This window comes from Pinus tabuliformis, chromosome J (assembly GCF_031772625.1).
Source record: "Pinus tabuliformis cultivar Carrire ecotype Pingquan chromosome J, CPIR1, whole genome shotgun sequence".
NCBI classification, from domain to species: Eukaryota; Viridiplantae; Streptophyta; class Pinopsida; order Pinales; family Pinaceae; genus Pinus; species Pinus tabuliformis.
The window spans coordinates 582,637,474-582,654,462 of record NC_142295.1 but is presented as its reverse complement, the minus strand read 5'-3'; the positions used below and the strand labels follow the sequence as shown (position 1 = coordinate 582,654,462).

The following is a 16,989-nucleotide window of genomic DNA, read 5'->3' as shown; positions in this document are numbered from 1 at the left end:
TTGTCTCCAATACCATCGAATGCCAACCAGCAGGAGCGCACAAGAGGGAGGCAACGTCTTCGTCCTAACACATCCCTTCTCCTGAATGAACGCATCCGCAACTTTCCAAACTACTCCACACGCCAACACGATGCCCCTATCCAAACCGCGTCCTCACCTTCAACCCTAACCCCTATTTATTCCTTTTTCATTCATCTGTTGTTTTCAGTTGCATCTTTCCAAATTGAACGATTTTCCGCTCCCCTCTTCCTGACGTTAACATAGTTTGTTTCTTGATCCTTATCACAGGAGTTTGCATCCGTTGGCTCTCCGATATATAGATAGTGACTGCTTCCCTAAAATGGCTGGTTCTGTTTCGCGCCTTCAACTTACTGTCATGCTGCAAATGGCAGTGTGTATGGCGATATTATGTGCATCTTCTGCTGCCTTGGTGGAAGAGCCATCTTTTGTTTTAACTTACCATGACGGTCCTCTGCTTTCTACCAGTGGACTAATTTCTGTCCACCTCATTTGGTATGGTAAATTCACCCCTCTTCAACGTTCCATTGCCGCTGATTTTCTGCAATCTCTTGGAGAAAATACATCAAATCAGCCCTCTGCGTCCACCTGGTGGAAGACCACGCAAAAGTACAAGGTCGCCGCCTCTAACAAGGCTGCCCCCTCCAGTGCTATAATTCTTGGAAAGCAGAAGGTGGATGAAGATTATTCCCTTGGAAAATCGCTCAAGAGGTCTGACATCGCTGCTCTGGTTGAAGCTGCTGTCAAGTCGAGAGCTCTGCCTCTGCCGGAGAATAATGGTGGGAGTGCTGTGTATTTGGTACTTACATCTGAGGATGTTGCAGTGGAAGGATTCTGCATGAGTTCTTATGGATTCCATGCCAATCTCAATTTGTTACCGGGCCAGCAGTCGACAGGAAGCCGAATGATGGGGAAGGAGAAAAAGCAACAACAGCTCATTCCATACGCGTGGGTTGGGAACTCTGGAAGCCAATGCCCTGGACAGTGCGCGTGGCCATTTCATCAGCCCATCTACGGACCCCAAACTCCTCCTCTGGTGGCACCTAATGGTGACATGGGCATCGATGGGATGATCATCAACATTGCCACTGTTGTTGCAGGAGCAGTCACCAATCCCTTCAACACTGGCTACTTCCAAGGCGACGCAAATGCACCGCTAGAAGCGGTGTTGGCATGCACGGGGATATATGGAAAGGGGGCATATCCAGGGTTCCCTGGGGTGCTTCTGGTGGATAAAACGACTGGTGCAAGCTACAATGCCCATGGAATTAATGGGCGAGAGTTTCTATTGCCTGCGATGTGGGATCCAGCAACCAGATCTTGCAAGGCATTGGTATAACCAGTTTTTGGTGCTTGAAGCCATACTTCTTGATCCCTCACACAAACAAACAGCGAAGGAGGAAGCGGCCGTGAAGACATCTAGACACAAACAACGCAGCATCAATTATGCCCGTGAACACATCTAGACACAAGCAACGCAGCATCAATTATGCCGATAGATGCTTCTTTGTATATATATATTCTTTATTCTTTTAATAATTATTCATGGATTACATTATTATTAATTTTATTTTTTTAAATAAATTTATTTTTTATTCATGGATTACATTATTATTAATTTTATTTTATTCTTTAATGGTTATTCATGGATTACATTATTATTAATTTTATTTTATTCTTTAATAGTTATTCATGGATTACATTATTATTAATTTTATTTTATTCTTTAATAGTTATTCATGGATTACATTATTATTAATTTTATTTTTTTAAATAAAGTTATTTTTTATTCACGGATTACATTATTATTAATTTTATTTTATTCTTTAAAGTTATTTTTTATTAATTAGATTTTAGAAATTTAATTTTTTATCCGTTAATGCTTATATAATGTGACTTAATTGTCATCTTTGGTCATTATTCTCATCTTTGCTCATACATAGACTTTGGTCATTATTCTCATCTTTGGTCATACATAGACTTCTAGTGTAAGTCTACTTTCATTATTAATAATTTCATTATTTTGTGAATAATTATTATTTAATTTGGATTTATTGATTGTTTATGTGAGTATGACGCTAACATGCCCCCTATCATAACTCCATAGTAAAAACCTAGTACTTCTCCAAGTATTCATGTTCAAACCTTTGAGTTGATCCTCAATGAAAAACTACCTCGAAATTACCAAAATTGGATATCCTAATCCCTTGCCCATTGGCAAATTGTGTTGTTGTCGAAACTTTCGTCTTGACAACTATCATCATCAGTGCAATTTCAATTTCTTCATCGATTCCCCCCTTTGTCAGCTAAAAGGAGAAACCATAACCATCTGCATTTGTTTTGAACTCCCCCCCTTAAGATGTACGAGAGTTTCACTATTGTACTCCCTCTTTCAGGTGCATGAGAGTGCCATCTCCTTTTCATTGTTGGTTGCAATATTGTTAGCCTCACTCTCTTAAAAATCAATAATCAATCCAATTATTAAATTAATTAAATAAAATCATGAGAATTCCTCAAACCAAGGATTCTAGTTTGGATGAGAGATTCTCTCCAACTAGCTCTCCTAAATTAGTGTGTAAGTTGAGAAATTGTCTCAACCAAGTGAGTCTAAGATAGACGCACTATCTGAAGACCACTTGATCATGTATTTAAATGTATTATTAAATTATTTGAATAAAAAGAGAGAATTACATGAGCATGAGAGACCACATGATGGTTCTCTGCCTTTTCCGCCAGTTTATTGTTCTGTGAATTAATTTGCTCTGCATATGGTTTTAAGGCTATATGATTCTCCTTCATGTGGTATCAGAGCCAACAAGGTTCAGATCTTTTTATTTTCTTATTTCTTGAGGACTGGTCGAGATTCGCCATCATTTGACAATTGCATGAGTAGCTACGTGATTTGGATCGATCGACATCTTGAAGGCTATCGAATGGAGTTGTGTATATCAGGTTGTGGTCTATTTTATTCAACAAAATCGGTGTAACTTGGCATTGTGTGCTTCTTATGTCGGATAGGTGCAACGCTCAGGAGCAAAAAATAGTGCAATTGTTGCTTGTGAACCCCTAAACAATCCAGTGTAAGTTGACATCAACCAGTGTGTTTTTGGTGCTGCAACCTGCTACAAAGGAGCTATTGACATCTCATTAATTCGTTTGAATTCCCATTTTTCTTCTGGAAATTTGCTGAGCAGAAGTGAACGAGTTGTGCCAAAAATAATCAAAAGAGAGCCGCAGCTCTTGATGCCACTACAATTAATTCTGTTTGCGTTGACTATGTTGTTGATGAGTGACAGGGGATCCATCGGTGAGTCTCGGTGAAAATGCCTCTATATACAACTTTTATTAGTGATTTGAAGAGCTACGGATTTTATCGTCTTAGGAGATTGGGGTTGGCTGATGGCCACAGGCGTCGGGGATGAAGTAATCAGATCCATATCCATGCCACCGGGCATGGAGTTGTGCTGAGTTGAAGGTGTGGACGCAAAAGATAAAACTGATAAAACTGATATCTGCGAACTACCCAATTTAGATCTTTCCCTGTTACCACCTTGGTGGTCGATGGGAACAGAATCCTCCCCTTATCAGCGCAGAGGTTGATTCGCTGTACCGGGATATCAGTTCTGCCCATTTCCATATTCTCCAAATCCCGATATATATAGTTCTCCCAAGGTTGGTGCCAAGCAGCCCCTATGTGCCCAGCTCACAATCTTCTACGCCGGAACAATGAACGTTTAAAATGTCTCAACAGATAAGGCAAAGGCCATAATGATGGTGGCCAGTAGAATCAGTGACTTCCAATGCAATGGGACTCCTTCATCGTCTGAAAGCGCCCTTAAATTGTAGGGCAGTGGCCTATTAATATTTTGCAGAGGAGACTGAGAAGGATGGAAGAGCGGGGAATTATCGAGATTGCGGTGAATTGATGATGAAATTGATAGCCATCAGGTTCTCTGGAAGCCATCGGCACATAAGCTACTTCAACAAAGTAAGAATGATACGTCACCACAAATTCTTCATCAACAATCTAAGATGAAATTTCAAATTAAGATTTCTATTTCTACCGAATGGGCATTTGTCAGCACTTTGCATCTATCAATAATAAGCCCACTACTATTCAAGCTAAATTAACGCTTGCGCTACCATGGAAGTGAAAAATTTGGTTTTGTATGAACACAGAAAACTTTAACTACTGCATTCATGAATGGAGAACCCTTGACATCATCAGCCACTGAATTCGTAATCACATTCTGTCTGATTACATCACTCAAAGTATGAGGTGACGATAAAGTATATCGCAAACTTCTCCGTAGAGGAGATTCCAAAGACTGCTCACTTTTCATTTTTTTTCAGGTCCTTATCGACTCCAGAGATATTCTCTTGACTAATGAATTTATCGAAACTTGAAGCTGAACCATTTTCCAATGGATGTTTCCTTGGCCTTCTTCAATAAAACATAAATATCGTTTGACTATTTACAAACACTCCCAAGGATCAATTTATTCATAATTAATCTTCAATCTGGATGGTTTCTTTTTTTTGGAACAATTCTCTGATGAATGATTTTTTTTGCCACAGTGGTGACAAGGATGGAGATCAAAACAATCATCCTCCATATGACTAGTGTTTTGACAATGCTGACATTTTGGCTTTTCTTCAACTTTCTCATTGACTTTTGATGTTGCTTGATTAATAAATCCACCACTGATGAGCTTGATTGTATTTGAATAATTAGGAATATGCAAGTTTTTGTCATCATTGTCATATACTAAACCATATTGGTTTTTGCACTGAATTTCTTCACACAGTTTGATGATTCGCTTTGAAAAAGAAGGTTCAACTTGATCATTTACAACTTCTACACTTGAAATTGTTTCGTTGAGTGCCTTGGAATCATGACCTTCGTCATCTTTATCATCATTATGATTATCTTCGAATAGAATATTGTTATAAACAAGTACTTATTCAGAAACAAAACCATTTTGTTGCAGCTCATCACGTTGTAGTTGTTTAATTAAATTTCAGAAATTTACGTTTTGTTTTTATCGGTTAATACCTATATAATGTGACTTAATTTTCATGGCATTTTTCCATAAAAATATTTTTGTGAAGGGTTTATTTTCATCAACATCCACTAACATTGGCTTTATTGAGGTTTTCAGGACAGAAAACTGGTCTATATGGTTTATTGTTTGGCTTTGTAGGGTATGATTATCGAGGTTTTCATGACATAAAATTGGTCTATATGGTTTATTGTTTGGCTTTGTAGGGTATGATAAGCTTAAAATTGTTTATGGAGTTGTAAGATTGTTATTAATTAGTTCAATGATACTTACAAACGCCATATGCATACACTTGTTGATATATTTATATGGATAGGAACACAGATGGGAACACAGATGTTGATTCTTTATCTAAAAAGGGGCTTATGAGCATATGGGAATTTGGAAGATCTCTACGTTGATAAATGAACAAAGATATGAATATTAGCATAAACTCTTCATAAAGGGCTTATATAATTTTTTTGCTTTTTGGTTCGGCACTCTTATATACGAGTATACACAACACTGTCTATGACTACATATATGGAAGATAGATATGCCAAAGCATAAGCCGGAGCAATATGAAAAAAAAAACTATTTTGTTAATAATTTGATTCAAGGCAACTAAATTTTCGTTTTTCATTATGAATATATACCCTACTACCAAGGCTTTTATGGGAAAATCCTAGGCAAGTAGATAAAAGATCCACAAAAGCCGCTAAAGGAAACCTTATCATGAACGAAGGGAATTAAATACCTATTGAAGATATCAACAAGAGGTTGTTGATCCTTGGGCAAGTATTCTCAGCTTAGGGTGAACTGTAAAAAATCAGTTCTAGGTTGGGTAGAGGTGTTATGTTTTACAACTGACACCCTATCAGCGATTCGGTTGAATGATTGGGTGGAGGTGTTTTTTTTCCAAAGTGACACCCTATTGGCTATTCAGTTGAATGCGAGCATGGAGGAACCATTATTGGCGTATATGAGCCCTATGCGCAGAGCCTCCATGTCTGGCCATGGAGAAAGTTTGCTCTTTAGCTTGTCGGAAGAAGAACCAGTGACAATGCTTCTGTCCTTTCCAAGCCCCTATGCCCTAAGGAATGCAGGGGCATGGAAAGAGAGGCTTGTATGTGAAAAAAATTTGTCTTCGGATTGCGGGGAGTCGAATTCTTTGAAGGATGCGAGTCTAGAATTCAAACCAGAGTCAATGAAGAAGTCTCAGGGGAAGTCTGCGATAATAAGCCTACGAGACAAGTGAGTTCTGTGAAACAAAATGATTTGTTCATCTTAAATGTAGTTGTTGATGATAGTAATAAATATTTAAAATCAATTGATCGATTACGGGATTCACATTTAAAAAGGGGGGAGGAAGAATTTGTACAGTTCAAGAACTACCCCTGCCATGTCGACAATGGGTAACGTGAGAGAAAACCTTAAGAGGTAGGAGTTAAAATTGGTTTCTTCTATCTTGAAGTAGGCTATTTTGGGGTTGTTGATATATCTTTCGTTCCCAATAGGCGTTTATTGGTTCATTAGGGATCTTTTTGCAAGAAAAGAAACCTGTTCCATCCTTCATGCCTTATATTTTTGCATTGGGATGATGTGCATGATCGGTTATGAAGATATTACTTCCACGAGAAAAATAGCAATGTTGTTTCCGTGCTTGTTGTGTTTGTTGGTTTTGGGCTTACTGATATTTTGCTGAGTGGAATGGTATCATACGTTGTGGGATAAGCAGAAGAACTTCTTGCTCCAATCTCTCGATGTAAGCTACCATGACATAGCGAAGAATTGTTTTGTTGATGTCAAGAAAAGAAGGATTCACATCAGAAATGGAGGGTGCAAATTGCTCTCGACGTGATCGTGTTGTGTATTGGTGTTGGGTGTAAGAGTGATGCACTGTGTGGAGAGTTTGGGATGGATAGATTCTTTCTACTTGTCGATGATGTCAGTGATGAACGTTGGCTATGGAAACCATGCCTTCAAGACATTGACAGTTTAGTTGTTTGCAACGATATGGCTTCTGGTAAGTACCTTGCTTTTGTGTGAGCATTTTTTCATTTGACAGAAGTAAGGATTGATAGTAGCTACTATTTGGTTGCAAAATGGGCGTTGTAAAGAGATATGACGGTTCAGGATTTGATGGACGCAAATATTGACAACAATGGCTTGTCAGGTTCGCTTTCCATTCTTTTCGTCCCTTTTAATTTTATGACTCGTGCAAGTCTATTTTTGGTTTATTTTCTAGTTTTTCTTCTTCTACAATCTGTATGACTTTAGAAAGAAGCATTACTTGTTATTAATAGAAATATAAAAACATATTTGTTCTTGAAAGCTTTTCCAATTTACCAGAAACCCGATTCAGGCAAGTAAATAATAGATTTTAGGGAAATAGTTAAATAGTGATGCATAAAATTGTAATTCAACAGCTTGGGGTATATATATATATATATATATATATATATATATATATATATATATATATATATATATATATATATATATATATATATCTATATATATATATCTATATATATATATATATATATATATATATTCCCGTAGTGGTCAAGAGAAAGAAGTAGATCTATATCGGAATGTAGCTGAGCGTATGAGGCACCCTTATCGAAATTAGTGGGTCAACTCTTGGATCGATGCTTCCCCTGGAACCATCTCCTCGATCAATTTGTACATTATCGCAACATTTAACTCTGCGCAACTTACACTGAACCTCAATATAATTTTTGGGAGAGTTCTAATATGCACAAAATAAGGCATGAAAAGTACGGATAAGTTTAGATTTGGCAAAGTAGCATAAGATTTGAGCATGCTACATGCTGGAGAGGATGCAGTGAAAAATGTCTTGAAAGATTTATTGCCAACACGTGAAGCATTGGAGTTAAGATTAGGCTTTTCTATAGCTTAACTTTTGACAAACAAATTTTGTAAGGCCCAGCGTAGTGCAAATAATCTGACACTCGAATTTTAAGTGTGAAATTTGTCCCTAGTGATTCGTAATTCTGGTGAAAGTACAATCGAGGTTAGATATATGGGAATTTAGTTGAACTTGTTAGCTCCCTTATGGCCGCCAATTATTACGGAAACCATCAGCTGCCGATTTATTACAGGCACCATCTGCCGTCAATTCCATTAATTATGGAAACTATCTTCAGTTAATTAATTTCTTGTTGGGAGCTCCTGGAGTGGTCCATTACTCCCTCTGCAGTTCTCTACCATGTTCTGTGGAACACTTGACACATAGCTAACAGAAGCTTGATGGAAGCTTGGCTATATATACTTCTGTTTGGTCCCCAAGCTTACTCATTCAATCTCCTTCAGCCTTACACCATCAAATTAGAGTGAGCAGAGCTTGGAAGTGCCACATGGATGATAGTTTTTGGTGAATTTTTGTAAATGTAAGGGCTTTGTAGTTTTCGCTCTATTTTTTATCCGACCATAGGTTTTTTAGCGTTGCTGCTTTCAGGCTTTTGTTTTCATTGGGAAGCATTAGTTTTGTGTGTGGAGAATTTGTATATATGTCTGTGTGGTGTAGCGTGCGTGTTTGATGTGGTCTAACTGATTTATGTCCACACTTTTCCATGTAATTTCCACTCTCTATTGATGCCCATTTGATCGTTTGACAAATCCTGATATCGCATGTTACCCAATAATTTCCCTAGTCACATGTGAGACTTCATCCGTTCCATTTGGCTCTGACATCGTGGTAATTGTTAGTCTCTCTAAGGGCAATATCGTGCCACTATTTTGCTGGGCTTGCAGATATCCGTTATGCGATTTCCATCTTCTCTTCCATCGTCAATTTCCACGACACGCAATACAGGCAAAGCAAAGATTTAGAAGGGTGTTGGTTTCCAATCTCGGCAAAGCGTAAAGTGTTGTTGAGGTGGTGTAAAAGATCTAGGCAGTTGTGTACAAAATACATCGGAGTGTGAGTAGCATCAATGGCAGAGGTATGATTTCTTGGGTATTCAATTTTTTCGATTCTTTTAAGTATTTATTCTGCATTATAGAATCGTTATTTTGCTATCATTTGGTATCAGAGCATTTTTTATCTCTGCCTTGTTGTTTATAGACATGCTCTCTTTGGCTCAATGCCATATTTAGAGGATATTTTGAATTAAGTCATTTATTTGGAAATATGTCTAATTTTTGCTCAATTTTTTTATGCTTATAATATTTATTTGGTTTAATTATATGCAATTTGGATAATTGTTGTGCAAATTTATTAATTATGCTCATTTTTAATTTGCATGAATTGATTATTTCTGCTATAAATACATGCTATTTTGGATGAGTATACGAGACCCATCGTTGAATGTTATGCATAAATATTATAGTTTTATTTATGCAATTTATTGTTATTCTCATATCAAGCTAATTTTTATGCATAAAAGAAATAGTGTCTAATGATCAATATAATTTTTAATTAATTAGAGAATAGCCACAGCATCTCTAATTAAATAATATTATATATTATGATTGATTAGGATCACATAAAGAGTATTTAGACATTAATTGTAATTAATTATACTAAATATAATAAATTTTATCCCATATGAATTTTTATTATATTTATATAATTAATTAGGATAAAATATTCATAACTTACTCACAGGAATTATGAATTAATAGTTTTATCATAAAGTTCAAATCTAAGATAGAATTTATATCAAATTATAATCATGATATACCCTTTAGAATTATGAATTAAGTGAATAATTTGATAAATTCTATCATAAAGAATAATTGAATATGCTTGAACTAAAAATTTAGTCCACAGACAATTTTTATGTCATTAGATTCAATTTTCAAGCATGATTTACATTGGTAAAGCATGAAATTTTATTTTTAGGCCTGAATTTTAACATAAGCATGCGATCTTTAATTTTATGCAGTTGTACAACCTGCAAATTTCTTTGAAATTTATTGTGATATCCCTGAACTTAAAGGAGATAACTATAAGTCTGGAAGGAGAGAGTTCTCCTTCATTTGGGGTGGATGTACATAGACTATGCTATTACGAAAGATGAACCCTCGGCACTCACTAATACCAGCACTGCAGCAGACATCACACTTTATGAACAATGGGAACGATCTAATCGCCTAAGCATGATGTTCATTAAGACTAAAATTTCAGCTGGTATTCGTGATTCTGTTGATCAGCATGAAAAGGTCTGAGACTTGTTGAAAGCCATTGATGATCAATTCGTCACTTCAGACAAGGCACTAGCAAGCACCCTAATATGAAGTTCTCATCCCTAAGGCTCACCAGTGTGAAAGGCGTACGCGAGCACATCATGCAAATGAGAGACACTGTGGCTCAATTGAAGAAACTCGAGGTTGAAATATCAGAGTTTTTCATGGTGAACTACATTTTGAACACCCTTCTGCACCAATACGGACCCTTCAAAATCTCATACAACACACACAAGGATAAATGGTCAATTAATGAACTCATGACCATGTGTGTTTAAGAGGAAGGGAGACTGGTGATGGAACTAGGAGAAAGTGCAATGCTGGCAACACGTGGAAAGGGAAAATCTCAAGCCAATAAGAAAGGGAAAGGTAAAGTACCTCCTGAAGCTGATATCAAGAAGGATTCCAAGTGTTTCTTCTGTAGAAAGAAAGGACACATAAAGAAGGAATGCACCAAATTTCAGAAATGGCTTGTGGACAAAGGTAATCCAATCTCGTTTGTTTGTTATGAATCTAATATGGTTAATGTCAATATTAACACCTCGTGGGTTGATTCTGGATCAACAATTCACATTTCGAATTTCTTGCAGGGTTTGCAAAACCTAAGGAAGCTAGTGGGAAATGAGCAAAGCATCTTATCAGGAAACAAGATGGGGTCGCATGTGGAAGCTATAGGAACATGCTATTTAAATTTAAGTAGTGGTTTTGTTTTAGAATTAGAAAATACCTTTTATGTTTCAAGTTTTTCTAGAAACTTGATTTTAGTTTCAAGACTTGTACCTTTTGGATATTCCTTCAACTTTTCAGAAATATCTTTCAGTTTATTTTATAAATCTAATTGTGTTGGGAATGGTATTTTGTCTAATGGTCTTTACTGCATTAATTTACAAAACAATGTCACTTATGATTCAATGCATGTTCACACTAGCACTAAAAGATGTGTTATTAATGAAGATTCCTCTAAATTATGGCACCGAAGATTAGGTCATATCTTCATAGAAAGAATTAAAAGATTGGTAAATGAAGTGGTACTTAATACTCTGGATTTTACTGATTTTGAGACTTGTGTGGACTGCATAAAGGGAAGGCAGACCAACAAGTCAAAGAAAGGTGCCAATAGGAGTTCAGACATATTACAGATCATACATACTGATATATGTAGTCCAGACATGGACTCACATGGTCAGAGATACTTCATCTCTTTTATAGATGATTACTCATGATATATGTATCTCTACATCTTTCATAAAAAGAACGAAGCATTAGATGCCTTTAAGATTTTTAAGGTTGAAGTAGAGAAACAATGCAGAAAGCAAATGAAGATTGTGAGATCAAATAAAGGTGGAGAACATTATGGTAGATACACAGAAGATGGACAAACACCTGGGCCATTTGCAAAATTTCTTCAAGAGCATGGGATTGTTGCCCAATACACCATGCCTGGTTCACCCGACCAGAACGGTGTAGTAGAAAGACAAAATCGAACATTATTGGACATGGTGTGGAGTATGCTTAGTAGCTCTACTCTTCCTAAATCCTTGTGGACTGAAGCACTTAAGACGACAGTGTATATATTAAACTGAGTTCCAACCAAGGTTGTTCCTAAAATGCCATTTGAATTATGGAAAGGTTGGAAATCGAGTTTGAAACATATGCGCACGTTTGGGGAAGCCCATTTGAAGTAAGAATATATAATCCACAAGGAAGAAGCTGGACCCAAGGACCATTAGTGGGTATTTCATTGGATATGCTGAAAGGTCTAAAGGTTATATATTTTATTATCCATCTGCACTAGGATTGTGGAATCAAGAAATGCAAAGTTTCTTGAAAATGACTTGATCAGTGGGAGTGATCAAACCAAGAACATAGTTTTTGAGAAGGATCATTCAGAATCTCAACCTTCCACTTCAAGTGATAGATTGATTATTGTTCACAACACCCCTCAAGTACAAACTGGTGTTGAACAACCAATTGTTGAAGTTCCACAAGCTGTTGACGACATTCTAATAAATCAGGTAGTTCAAGAGTTGCCAAGAACTTTTGAAAAACAAGTTGAACCACATACTTCTCAAGAAGATGATGGTACAACATTAAAAAGATATATTAGACCAAAGAGATCAACAATTCCTAATGATTATGTTGTGTATCTGCAAGAATCTGACTACAACATTGGAGCCGAAAATGATCCCAAGTCTTTTTCACAAGCCATGAGTTGCAAAGAATCAGAATTATGGTACGATGCCATGAAGGAAGAGATGAATTCTATAAAGAGTAACAAAGTCTAGGATCTTGTTGAGTTGCCTAATGGAGCAAAAGCCATTGGATGTAAATGGGTCTTTAAGACAAAGAAAGACTCATTGGGCAACATTGAGAGATACAAGGCAATACTCGTTGCTAAGGGATTCACTTAGAAAGAATGAATCTATTACACAGAGACTTACTCTCCTATATCTAAGAAAGATTCCTTGCGCGTTATTATGGCATTAGTAGCACATTTTGACTTGGAGTTACAGCAAATGGATGTGAAAACGATATTTCTCAATGGAGATCTAGAGGAGGAGGTTTACATGAAACAACCTGAAGGATTCCCCTCTAGTGATGGTGAGCAATTGGTTTGCAAGCTCAAGAAATCATTATACGGTTTAAAAAAAGCATCCCGCCAATGGTATTTGAAATTCCATAATGTAATTTCTTCATCCGGTTTTGTAGAAAACATTATGGATCAATGTATATACTTGAAAGTCAGTGGGAGTAAAATCTGTTTTCTTGTTTTATATGTGGATGACATTTTGCTAGCAACCAATGATAAGGGTTTGCTGCATGAGGTGAAACAATTCCTCTCTAAAAATTTCAATATGAAGGATATGGGTGAGGCATCTTATGTCATTAGCATTAAGATCCATAGAGACAGATTTCGAGGCATCTTGGGTTTGTCACAGAAAACCTATATTAATAAAATTTTAGAGAGATTTCGGATGAAGGATTGTTCACCAAGTGTAGCTCCCATTGTGAAGAGTGATAGGTTCAATTTGAACCAATGCCCGAAGAACGAATTTGAAAGGGAACAAATGAAGAACATTCCATATGCTTCTGTTGTCGGAACCCTAATGTATGCTCAAGTCTGCACAAGACCTGACATTGCATTTGTTGTGGGAATGTTGGGACAATATCAGAGTGATCTCGGTTTAGACCACTAGAGAGCTGCAAGGAAAGTAATGAGGTACCTTCAAGTAACCAAAAACTACATGCTTATGCATAGACGGACGGATAATTTGGAAGTAATTGGCTACTTAGATTCTGACTTTGCTGGATCTGTTGATTCACGCAAATCAACATCAGGATACATTTTTATGATGGTCGATGGAGCTGTATCATGGAGGAGTGCCAAGTAGACCTTGATTGCCACTTCCACTATGGAAGCCGAGTTTGTCTCCTGTTTTGAGGCTACTTTACATGGTGTATGGCTTAAGAATTTCATTTCTAGGCTTAGAATTATGGATTCTATCTCTAAGCAAGTGAGAATGTATTGCGACAATTCAAATGATGTTTTTATGGCTAAAAACAACAAAAGTGGGAGTCGAAATAAACACATCGACATTAAGTATTTAGCTATAAGGGAACGTGTTAAAGAAAATAAAGTGGTTATTGAGCACGTCAGCACTGAGTTGATGATCGTTGATCCTTTGACTAAGGGCATGCCATCGTTTAAATTCAAGGATCATGTAATGAATATTGGACTTGGTTCCATTATGTAGTTTCTCATTGTATGGACAATGTTATTTTAATGAAATTCTTTATTATTGTGGTGTTTTTCTCATATTTATGTGCACCTTAATTTGATTTGAGAGAATTCATCTGTGTAGGACCAACAATAAACATAAGTTTTATTCATTAAGAAATTGTTGCCACATAAATTATAATAGAAATAAATACATAGTAATACATGGAAGATAATACTCGTTATTAGAGGACTTATCGCCATGATTCATGTATGTATTACTTAATACAGATTATCAATGGGTTTTAAGATGAGACATTAGTTTGGAAGTATGGATCAAGTGGGAGAATGTTAGCTCTGTTACGGCCGCTGATTATTACGGAAACCATCGGCCACCAATTTATTACGGGCACCATCTGCTGTCAATTCCATTAATTACGGAAACTATCTTCAGTTAATTAATTTCTTGTTGGGAGCTCCTGGAGTGGTCCATTACTCTCTCTGCATCTCTACCATGTTCTGTGGAACACTTGAGACATAGCTAACAGAAGCTTGATGGAAGCTTGGCTATATATACTTCTGTTTGGTCCCCAAGCTCATTCATTCAATCTTCTTCAACCTTACACCATCAAGTTAGAGTGAGCAGAGCTTGGAAGTGTCACACGGATGATAGTGTTTGGTGAATTTTTGTAAATCTAAGGGCTTTGTAGTTTTTGCTCTATTTTTTATTCGACCATAGGTTTTTTAGCACTGTTGCTTTCAGGATTTTGTTTTCATTGGGAAGCATTAGTTTTGTGTGTGGAGAATTTGTATATATGTCTGTGTGGTGTAGCATGCATGTTTGATGTGGTCTAACTGATTTATTTCCACACTTTCCCATGTAATTTCCACTCTCTATTGATGCCCATTTGATTGTCTGACAAATCCTGATATCGCATGTTGCACGATAATTGCCCTGGTCACATGTGAGACTTCATCCGTTCCATTTGGCTCTGACATCATGGTAATTGTTAGTTTCTCTAAGGGCAATACCATGCCACTATTTTGTTGGGCTTGCAGATATTCGTTATCCGATTTCCATCTTCTCTTCCATCGTCAATTTCCACGACAAGCAATACAGGCAAAGCAAAGATTTAGAAGGGTGTTGGTTTCCAATCTCGGCAAAGCATAAAGTGTTGTTGAGGTGGTGTAAAAGATCTAGGCAGTTGTGTAAAAAATACATCGGAGTGTGAGTAGCATCAATGGCCAGAGGTATGATTTCTTGGGTATTCAAGTTTTTCGATTCTTTTAAGTATTTATTCGGCATTATAGAATCGCTATTTTTCTATCAAAACTTAGAGGAGAGAGTACACAACAACATGATTATGTGAGGAAATGCGTTAAAAGCGTGTACTTGTTCTAGGGTAGGAAGGAATCCAAGAATTTGGTTGCGTCATGTTAAATGGTTTGAAAACATCCTATTTGTTCTTCACACAGTCAATGTTTGGAGTTGGCTTTTGGAGCTATTGGGAATTGGTATAAAAAAACGTGGGCTAGTGAAATGGCACACCGTAATGTTGCAATCAAAGAATGAGAATTGCCTAGGTTCAAAAAGTTAAGTATCATTGCCCCTTCGAAATTTGAATAAATATATGTCTCCTTAAAAGACTAGAGGAGTTGAGAGTATTGGGTGATAGATGGCACACGTAAACTGGAGAAATAAATAGGTCTGTAAAAGAGGACAGAAGATTCTCCACAATTACAAAGATCAATAGTAAAGGAAGAGTATTACTAGTCCTTAGTTTTAACTCTAAATTACCCTTATAACAACTATCGCAAATTGATATATATATATATATATATATATATATATATATATATATATATATATATATATATATATATATATATATATATATATATATATATATGAGAAGGGTCTTGAACTGGAGATGTGATAAGTGGTATCAAAGTTCCTGGGTTCAACACTTGGACCTTAAGAGCTCTATCAAGGAAGGAAATTTGATCAAATTAGGACAAAACAAAAGGGAGACTTGGGGAGAGAGATCACACCTAGCATAGGCATTCTAAAGAAGATTAGTCGAAAAAAATAAATAATAGATATCATAACTTATAATGACAAATTCTAGTTCCTTGTATGATAAATGATCATTATGCTCAGGGAAGGGTACTGAAAGTGAAATTGTTGTCTAAGTAGGGTTTCGAGATAATAAGAACATGAAAGCTTAAAATGTTGTTCCTCAGTTTTGTGTTTAAATGTAATATTTCCCTACAGTCAAAAAATTTGAATACATTGTGTGGAGGACAGTGTGAGCAAGCTTTCTTAAGTCATAATTTGGATTGCTAAAATATGCCCTAACATTAATTTAGTATTTAGCATGGATGAAAGGGCTAAATCACATATGGCTCTTGTTCCCTAACCTGAATCCTGAGCACTTTTCGCTGTGAAGATGGGGAGATCTTCTTGGTACGAAAAGGCTCATACGAAGAAAGGGGCATGGGATAAAGAGGAAGACCACCTCCTCATCTCACATATTCGATTGCATGGTGAAGGCGGCTAGAGCTCTGTTCGTAAGGCCGCAGGTTTATTGCCAAATTTCTGTTTTCTTTAATGAAATTAATAACTGCTTATAAACTAGTTTAATACATTACATATAATGTTTCTTGATTTACCAATGAATATATACAAAAATTTTTGATCAAATCAAAGCCCATGATAATATAGCAAGGTCAAATTTGCCTACAAAAGCAAGGGATATATACAAATGGCATGGGATATTCACCCTCGGGACTAATTAAATATTAAATATTAACATATTAGTAATATCAAAGAGCATTTATGGCAACCCAAATTTTCGGTTTATTCTTTGGTGAAAGACATTTATAATGATTAACAACGTTGATAAAATATATAATCCATTTTAGACGACTCGATGTCCACATATGTAAATCTATCAACGCTTCTGGAATTCAGAGATTTTTTTTTCTTTGTCC

At 36.4% G+C, this 16,989-nt stretch overlaps 2 pseudogenes; both read left to right on the top strand.

Moving 5' to 3' along the window:
* The first annotated feature begins 340 nt into the window (after nucleotides 1-340).
* Nucleotides 341-1,430, top strand: LOC149228321 (protein EXORDIUM-like 2 pseudogene; annotated as a pseudogene).
* Nucleotides 1,431-6,018: 4,588 nt separating this feature from the next.
* Nucleotides 6,019-7,334, top strand: LOC149228320 (two-pore potassium channel 3-like; annotated as a pseudogene).
* The last annotated feature ends 9,655 nt before the right edge of the window (nucleotides 7,335-16,989 follow it).